This window comes from Tupaia chinensis, unplaced genomic scaffold, assembly GCF_000334495.1.
Source record: "Tupaia chinensis unplaced genomic scaffold, TupChi_1.0 Scaffold145916_1, whole genome shotgun sequence".
Classification (NCBI taxonomy): domain Eukaryota; kingdom Metazoa; phylum Chordata; class Mammalia; order Scandentia; family Tupaiidae; genus Tupaia; species Tupaia belangeri.
Window position 1 is genome coordinate 691,638 of NW_006205774.1, and position 9,752 is coordinate 701,389.

At 36.1% G+C, this 9,752-nt stretch overlaps 1 pseudogene; it reads right to left on the bottom strand.

Moving 5' to 3' along the window:
- Positions 1-7,491: 7,491 nt before the first annotated feature.
- LOC102497422 (40S ribosomal protein S3a pseudogene) overlaps positions 7,492-9,752 on the bottom strand; it is a 22,341-nt pseudogene continuing 20,080 nt past the window's right edge.

Sequence of the window (9,752 nt, forward strand, 5' to 3'; positions counted from 1 at the left end):
CTAACTATATAACACAAAACCTCCCAAAATGTGCGTATGTATAGTCTGATGTTATTTTCATTGTTAGCTTGGATGTTAAGAGTATTTGAGGTTTTAAAGTTTTTGCCTTCTTGTGACTTTATGTAAAATGAAAACTATTTAGTGTCTGTAAGGTGCATAAATACTACATGGGAAACCTAAAAAGTCTCCAGAAATAACTCCAAATTAAATTATTAAAAAGTGAATGTTACTATTTAGTCTTTTTACTGAACATGCATTTATAGCCCATTTTTAAGTCAAACAGATATTTAACAAGTATTTCCTAACTTCAAATATATGAAATTTAGTTGATATTTTACCTTGATTTTTTATATTTAAAATTTATCTTATATAAGAATTTTTATTTATAATTTTTTCTTTAATTTGCAAATTAAAAGTGATTAGGGGTTTTTTTTGATAAATTTTTGTGATAGGTTATGTATGCTCACTAGAGAGACAGAGAGAGACAGAGAGAGGCAAAGAGAAAGAAATCATCTCCCAGGGGTGACCGCACTGCAAACCCTTCTGCTCATTCTTTTTTTGAGTTTCAAGCCACTGGGTCTCGAACCATTGTCTGCCATGTGGGAGTCCAGTGATGTAATCATTATACCATCCGATGGCCCCCAAAGTGATTAGAGCTTTTAATTATTGCTAGAATGTGAAATATAATAAAATCTTTTAAAAACATAATTAATTTTTTTTTTTAGACTTTTTGCTATAGGGGGCATACACTTGCCAGAGAGACAGAGAGAGACAGAGAGACAATAAGTGAGAAATCACCCCCCTCCCCTACCCCAAAGATGGCCACACCACAATCCCTTCTCCTCCATGCTCCTCTCAGGATTTTGGGCATGCAGGCACATGTGCCTGACATTAGTTTCAAATGACCAGGTCTGGAACTTGAATCATAGTTTCCTATGTGGGAGTCTAGCGCCTTAACCACTACACTACCTGGTGGCCCAAATTAATTTTCTTTTTAAATATTATATTTTAAAAGTTTAGCTTCAATGACTTCTTATGAGAATAGTTTCTTGCAAGAAAATATAAGCTCTAATTGTTCAAGCATGTACCAATAATGGAGGCCAGACAGTGGCATAGCAACAAAAATGCAACACTGCAAGGCTGATCCACATGCAAAGTTTGCAGGTTCTTGTCCAGAACCCTTCTTCAGTATGCTAGACATGCAGGTGCCCATGGTCTGGACCTTTCTGGAGCTAGGGGTGTTAGCCATTCTATCACTGACTCTCCCTCTGTAACATTCACGTATGGAAGAAATTTTTTAAAATTGAAAAAAATAAGGCACCAATAATACATAAGACAGAGGTGATTGGTTGACAACATCCAGAGTGCTGTAAAAGAGAACGTTTTTAACCATAACCTACAGAAAATAGGATAAAAAATTTGTCATAAAGAACTATTTTTATGTCATTGAATGAGAAAGCAATATTTATTTTAGAATATAAGCGTCAATGAAGGTGTTTATAGTGTATAGATCTACAGAGAGATAAAGTAATTTCTTTGAAAATAATTTGGGAAAGTATCTATTAATATCATCTGAATCAGTATCGCAATGTGTTCAAATAAAAAATTAAGTGAGCTCTTGAATATATATATATATATATATACACACACACATACATATATATACATATATATATGTATGTATATGTATGCATATATTTGTTATAGGGCATGTGCGTTCACCAGGAAGTAAGAGAGAGACAGAGAGACAGAAAGCGAGAAATCACCCCCTAGGGGGGATGACCACATCACAATCCCTTCTCCTCCACTCTCCTGTTGGGATCTTGGGCATGCACGCACACGCGCCTGGTGTGAGTTTAAGCCACCGGCTCTGGGACTGAAACCACAGTCGACATGGGAATCCAGCAACATAGCCATTACACCAACTACTGGTCCCAAATATATATTTTAATAAGAATGATATTAAAGTAATAGGTATTCACATAGATTAACTGATTTGTTTTATTTTTAAAAAAATGTTTAATTCCATCAGTCAAGCACCTTTAAATTTGAAAATGTGTGACACCTAGCTAAAAACCTAGGGTTTTGATTTATCAATAATAAAAAATACATTCTAGTTTTTCTGATTTTAAGAGTAGTAAATGCTCAAAAGGAAGCATTTACAAGGGCAGAAATCTAAGAAACTCCTTTAATTTCATCCTATGCATATAGCACACATTAAATATACACATATATAGCATATAGTATTTATTAACACATTCATGTACACTGTTTCTGACTTCTCATGCATTTACCCTAACATGTATACTATATAGTAGTTCATATTTTTATTATGTAATAATATTGCTAACTTACCAAAACTGTGTCAAATTTTAAATCCTGTCTTATAGTTTATTGCTTGCACTTAATTCATGGGTCACTTCCTCTGCCAATACATAGAGATATGCTTCAGTATTTTAAATTTTATAGTATGTTTCTTATAAATCATCCTTTATTTAATCAGTTTTTACTAATGATATTAGCTTGTCAGAGAAGTCATGACACATTTTTACATAGAAAAGCAGAAAAAAGTACATTATGACTTTTCCAATGACCCAATATTTGGATTGTTTCCACATTTTAAACATCTGAAAAAATTTCTTGAGCATTCTCTCATAAACAGTTTCATTCATTTGGGCTTATAGTAAAGTGTGCAATTTTTGAAAATAGTATCAGCTCAATGTATATAAAGGGTACTCAAAATTAGAATGCTAACGAATGCTTTCCTTTTTTCTTTTTTAGAGAAAGTTTTGCTGTAGAGCATGTGTGCTCATTGGAGAGACAGAGACAGACACACATAGAGAGAAAGTGAGAAAGCACCTGCCTGGGGATGATGGCCAAGCAGCCATCCCTACTCCTCCATTCTTTTCTCAGGATTTTGGGCATGCATGCACATGCACCTGACATGAGTTTCAGGCCACCGAGTCTGGAAATTGAACCGTGGTTGGCCATGTGGGAGTCCAGAAAAATAGCCATTATGCCATCAAAAAGTGATAATAATTTACACTGCAACAAAATCATCAAAGGATCCTAATTTTATTACTCCTATACAGATACGGGTATTATCACAACTTCTCTCTCTTTTCTTCCCTTTTAATTTAAAAAATAATGCAAATAATACGTAGTCCTTCAATATCAGAAAAAAAAAAACCTTCTACTGATATAGAACTATACAAAAAAGAATGCAAGGCAATTTCTGCTGTCCTCTGTCTGCTTTGACTCTCCACATTTACAAACTGATCTCACTTTCCTTTCCATTATGTACTCTGTATACCTCCAAAATTTTGTTTTTGAAATGTTTTGTTAATACTACTTGGTAGCCATAAATATGATCTTATTCTATATTTATTATTCTGCAGTGTCTTACATTTACACTGATAAATGTGTGCTAGATAACTTTCTATGTTATTTTTTTTCTCAAAGCCTATCCGTTTGCTTTAAGAAAGAGAGAGAGAGAGAGACCCTCAGCAGGATCTTCAGTCCCTGACCACCACCCCCTTTGAACCCTAGACAGCTAGGTTCAAAGGCAAAGGCACCTCCACTTGGCTTGTATGGGGAGATCCCATGGCAGGAACCAGAACCCGCTGACATGGGTAAACATGGCAGAGCATCCCACCACCCCTTGCCACTGTAACTGGCTCCCTATGTTATTTTGAATGGCTGCATGTGTTTATATAGTATGTATACTAATTTATTTAATCCTTTCCCTATTGGACAATGTTTAGGTCATTTTTGTTTTTTCCCTATCAGAAAAGTTACTCCATATTAATTCCGTACAGTAATTGTTGCCATCCAAGTATTCCTGAGGAATAGATACTTAGAATTGGAATTAGTGAGTCAAAAAAATGCACAGTTGAATTTTTTAAAAGAGGTTTTTGCTATAGGACACGTATGTTCACCAGAAAGACAGAGACAGAGAGACAGAAAGCGAGAAATAACCCCAGGGGAGATGGCCACGCCACAATCCCTTCTCCTCCATTCTCCTCCTGGGATCTTGGGCACACACGCACATGCACCCTGTGTGAGTTTAAGCCACTGTGTCTGGGACTCGAACTGCGGTCAACTACATAGGAGTCCAGCAACATAAGCCATTATGCCAACTGCTAGCCCTGATAGCTGAAATTTTTTAAATAGCTTTTTGTCTTAGGGCATGTACACTTGGCCGGAGAGAGAGAGAGAGAGAGAGCATCTCAAGGGGGGATGGCTACACTACAATCCCTTCTCTATTCTCCTTTCTCCTTTCAGAATTTTGGGCATGTGTATGTCCAGCGTGGTTTTCAAGCTCTAGGTCTGAAACTCGAACTGTGGTCAGCCACATGGGAGTCCAGCACCTTTAACCAGCATACATACCACCTGCTGCCACTGCACAAAATTGAAATTTTGATAAATATTGTTACATTGCCTTATTCATTATTTAAAAATATTTGCCAGTCCCAGAACCACAGAATTTCATGGTTTATATTCATAATTTTGTTGTACTATTGATAAGAATCTGATTCTATGTTTATATTATGTAAATGTCTTAATGTAGTCCTTTCATAACATGGTGAGAAACGCTTCTCTACTGGGGCCAGCAGGTGGCATAGTGGTTAAGGTGCTGGGTTTCCATGTGGCCAACCCTGGATCTAGTTCTGGACCTGGAGGCTTGAAACTCTTACTAGGCATGTGTGGATGTGTGTGCACATGCCCAAAATCCCAAGGGGAGAATAAAGGAAAGGGGATTGTGGCGTGGCCTTCCCTGCTGGGAGTGATTTCTGTCTTTTTGCCTCTGTCTCTCTGGAGAGCACACGAGCCCCATAGTAAAAGTCTCTAAAAGAAAAAAGAAAAGAAAAGCTTCCCTACCTCAAAGATGAAAGATATTTGTGAATGATTTATTACAGGACATTTGTGGTTTTTACATGTAAAACACTTTGAAGTCCTTTTGGAATTTATTTTGGTGGAAGTGAAATATATGTCCAGGTTTATTTTCCAACTTTAGTTTATATTCTATTCCAAATGCAAGCCAGTTGGCCCAATATCACTTGATGAATGATCCAAACTATGTAGAAATGCCAACTTTTACATATATTAATTTTCCATCTATACTTACATCTATTTTTAGATTTCCTATTTTGTGCCATTGAAAAGTTTGCTTCTGCATCAATATTAAATCTTCCCAATAACTTCATAATAAAATTTAATGCTATGTAGGACTAGGTCACACTCATTGGTTATATTTCAAAAACTTTTCTTAGCTTCACTCACATTTGATTTAAAACCAGAGACAAATGTCTGCTTTCAATAAGAATGTTTGAGTTTAACATTAATTTAAGAAGGATTAATATTTTATGTATTAAAACATGCTATCCAGGAATAAAATATATATTTTCATCAATATCTCTTCATCACCCCTGGGTAGAGCTTTGTAATCATATTCATGTACATATTAACTATTTATTCTAAAGAGATCTTATGTTTTTATCAATTTGGAAATTTTACATATGGCTCATGCTGGTAGAAGAAAATAGTTGATTTTGCAAGTGGCTATCTTATTGGAACTTGTTATATTTTCTTTTTAAAAAAATTATAATTATTGGGACCAGCAGTTGGCATAAATGGCTATGTCGCTGGACTCCCATGTAGCCAACAGCAGTTGAAGTCCTGGACATGGTGGCTTAAACTCACACTGGGCACGTGTGCCAAGATCCTGAGAGGAGAACAGAGGAGAAGGAATTGCACCATGGCCATACGCCCAGGGGGTATTTTCTTGCTTTCTGTCTCTTGGTCTTTCTGGCGAGCGCATGCGCCCTATAGAAAAAAACCTCTCCCTCCACACACACACACAAAAATTATTTATTTACATTTATTATCATTTAAAATTTGCTACAGGATACACGTGATCACCAGAGAGAGAGAGAGACAGAGAAAGTGGGAGTACGCCGCCAGATCTGGGACTGGAAGCATGGTCGACCATGTGGGAGTCAACACCTTAATCGCTACGCTTCCTGCTGGCCTCTGAACCTGTTAGATTTTCTAATAGTTATGCAATAATTATTTTACTATTTTAGAAATGATGACACAATAAACAAACTGAAAAATTTCATCCTTTTCTTGTTAATTTTTTTTACACAATTACTGATTTGTTGTCTACTTAGGACACAATAAAATAATAGTGGTGAAAACTGATTCCTTTATTTTAGTATTAATTAAATTGAATAATTTACCCTAAAGTATATTTTCAGATTGATTTGTTACAGAAAACATATTTTATAATTGTTAAAGAATTACGTAGGGACCGACAGTTGGCGTAATGGCTATGTCGCTGAACTTCCATGTGGTCGACCTCAGTTCGAGTCCTGGACCCAGTGGCTTTTAATCCTGGCCGCCCTGTGGGTGCATGTCTAGGATCCCAAGAGTAAAATGGAGGAGAAAGGATTGTGGAGTGGCCATCCCCCATGGGGGGGTTATTTCTCGTTTTCTGTCTCTCTGTCTCTGTCTTTCTGGAGAGTGCATGGGCCCTATAGTAAAAACCTCTTTGAAAACAAACAAACAAAAAAGCATAGAGAACTACCCAGATGATTCTGATTCAGTAATGGTTATTGAATTTTATCAGATGATTATTTATTTATTTTGAGATGAACGTACCATTTTCATCATTTCTTAATGTTGCAAATCTTGTTCAAAATTTTTCGATATGAAATATAGCTACTTTTCATGAAAGAAGCTCTTATGAGTTTTAAAATGCTCTTGAATTTTTACATGTATTATTTTGTTATTTTTATATAATCCTAGATTGGCTGTGGTATTTTTATTGTAATGATCTTTTATTATTTGGATAACCAAATTTATGTTGGAATTTATTTTTTTCCTATCTTTCACTCTTTTTTAAAAATTTTAACATGGCTTCTTTTGTACTTCAAAGCATTTACTTGGTAAAGAGTTTGCAACATGGCTTTTTAGTACTTCAAAGCATTTACTTGGTAAAGAGTTTCTGTTGTGGTCATTTTTAATGATTTTTACAAATTTACTAATGAAGTTATGCATGGATCTTATAAGCTAATTATTTAATAAAATTTTAAACTTCTTTTGTAGTTATTGTCTTAATTTTTCTTTGGTAATCTATGTTTTACATTAAAGAAGCAATTGAGCTATTATTTCAAATATAGTTTTTCATGTTATGTTGATTTCTTGTTAGAAATTTAATATGTCTTCTTTTTGTACATATTTTTTCTTCTTTTAAAAAAAGAATTATTTATTTAATTAAATTTATTATTATTATTATTACTTTAAAATTTGCTATAGGGCACATGCACTCACCAGAGAGAGAGAGAGAGAGAGAGAGAGAAAGAAAGAAAGAGAGAGAGAGAGAGGGAAGTGAGAAAGCAAGCTGCCAGGTTCAGGACTCGAATGTTGTTGGCCACCTGGGAGTCCGGCACCTTAAACACCATGCCATTTTCCTTATTTTATTTACTGTCACAAATAGCACTTTTTATTTGTCACTAGTAAGTCTGAACTGTAAACAGATTCTTGGACTGGTGGTTCACATCCATCAGTTTGTTCAACTTCAGCGCCCGTCTTATCCCCAGTAGCTTCTCCAGAACTACGACCTTCATCAAGAAGCTCGATGAGTTTTCCCAATTCAAACTTGGGCTTTTTCAGCATTCTTACTTTTGTGACAGGGACATCATGGAGCGGCTAGAGAGATTGGCAAGGTCTTTCTTTGTCTTTTCCAGTGAGCTCTGTCTGGAATCAGACTATTGATCACTTCAGGTCATGTATCTGTACTTCCTGGGTCATGATTTTCATTTTCTGAATTTGACAGACCTGCTCATGCTGAGCATAAAGGTCTTCCATGTCTGATTGTTGCATTGTCTAGGAAACCCAACACAGAAGAGACAAAGCAAATAACCATTGGTAGTCTTGACATCAACGTGAGCTTCAGTCAGGATCTGTCATTTTTTGACCGTGGAGCACATTTTGTCAGAGGTAAGACCCATGCTGTGGAAGTTAGTCAGGCAGTTTTTGTCCTAAACACATTCAGTAATTAGCTTGAATTTGTTTGTTTCTTTCCCTCAGTAATTAGCTTGAATTTGTTTGTTTCTTTGTTTGTTTAAATCAAGACAAGGTGAGAAAGTAAGCAGGGTCTAGAATTCTGTTTTTCTTAACTTGAAATGCATTGTCTGCTTTAGTCAAGGGAGATGTCTTGCTTTTGTAGAGGTTATTTTTGCATAAAATCAGCACTGTTATTGAAATAAATTGCATAACAGTCTCCAAAACAGTTAAATTATAGCTTAAAAAAGCCAATGATTTGTTATGTTTCCAAGTAACCATGAGGTAAAATGATGCAACCTGAATTTCAAACCCATGTCCATAAACTACATGAGATTATTGTGGAGAATATCTTTAAAGAAATGCCTTCCTCTTGGGGCTGAATGACGGTGATGTGGTAAAACAAAATGCTCTGTGAGGCCTATCTGCATGGAAAGACCCTGGTTTGACTATAGAAACCTCCTTAAGAATGTCGGGCACACACATGCCTAGGACCAGGGACTGGCAGAAACAAGGGGCGGAGGCAGGGGTATGGAATTCAGGATCGAGATCCTATGACTGTGGTATATGACTGTCTTCCTGCCTGTCTCTCTCTTAGTCTCTAACCCAGCCCCCATGCCCAGGTCAGAAATAAATATCATTATTGTATACACTCATTTCTACTCCTCATACCAAAGTGTCTGCTTTGATAGAGGTGACAAGACGTGTCTATTCATTTGTGATGACGTTTTACCTGATGGTGTTATCTTAATGATCTCAACTTGAGCACATCCATCCGTACCACCAGGGAGCTTTATTAGACCAGTCTGCACGACCCTGTGGTATCTAATCCAAAGAACATGTTATAAAGGCTTTGAGGTTTTTGCTTCTATTCTTAAATACGTTGGCATTCAGGTGCTTACACGTGCATCCACAAAGGTGCCTGTCTGCTTTGAAGTTATTTTTAGCGGAAATCACAGCCACTGACCAAATGATTTGGCAAGATTAAATTGTGCTTATTTTATGACACTTTAAAACAGCAGGGTTAAATGCCGGGCCAGCTGCCAGCCACTCGGCACCCGCACTTTCATGTTGGGGTGCCAGATATATCCGCAAGAATTACTCTGGAGAGGAAATGTGCAATGGTGCCATTCGGGAGAGCAGAAGCTAGCATTGTTTTTGTTTGTTTCGTTTGAGTGTTCTGATGAGTAGATACCTCGAATATGTTTTACATAAATACAAAGAGATTATTGAACTAGATTGGATTTTGGTTGGAGGAGAAATTGCTTTTCTCTTGTCTTGGAGAAAAGACGTCCCCTATAGTAGTAAATTCCATTTTGTCTGATCCGGGGGAATGAAGAATTTCTTTCTCTAACGCTGTCGAAAAGTAGGATGTATATTTAGCCATTTTAATTTATGATAGAAGCTATTTTGGTGCCACACATGCACTACTAGAAGACACTTAAAAATATTCTTATGTGAAAGTTACAAAAGAATTAAATGACTATGTGTAGACATAGTATATGTATTTTTGTTTATTAATTTCCACTAGAAAAATGTTCTTCTCTAAACTCTCTGCCATAGACACTGGACTTAGGTGTTGCTGTTGAGTCATTTCAGACATTTTTTTTGAGAAAGTTATTTTATTTATCTTCATTCATTATTATTATTATTTAATTTGCTTTAAGGCATGTGCACTCACCAGA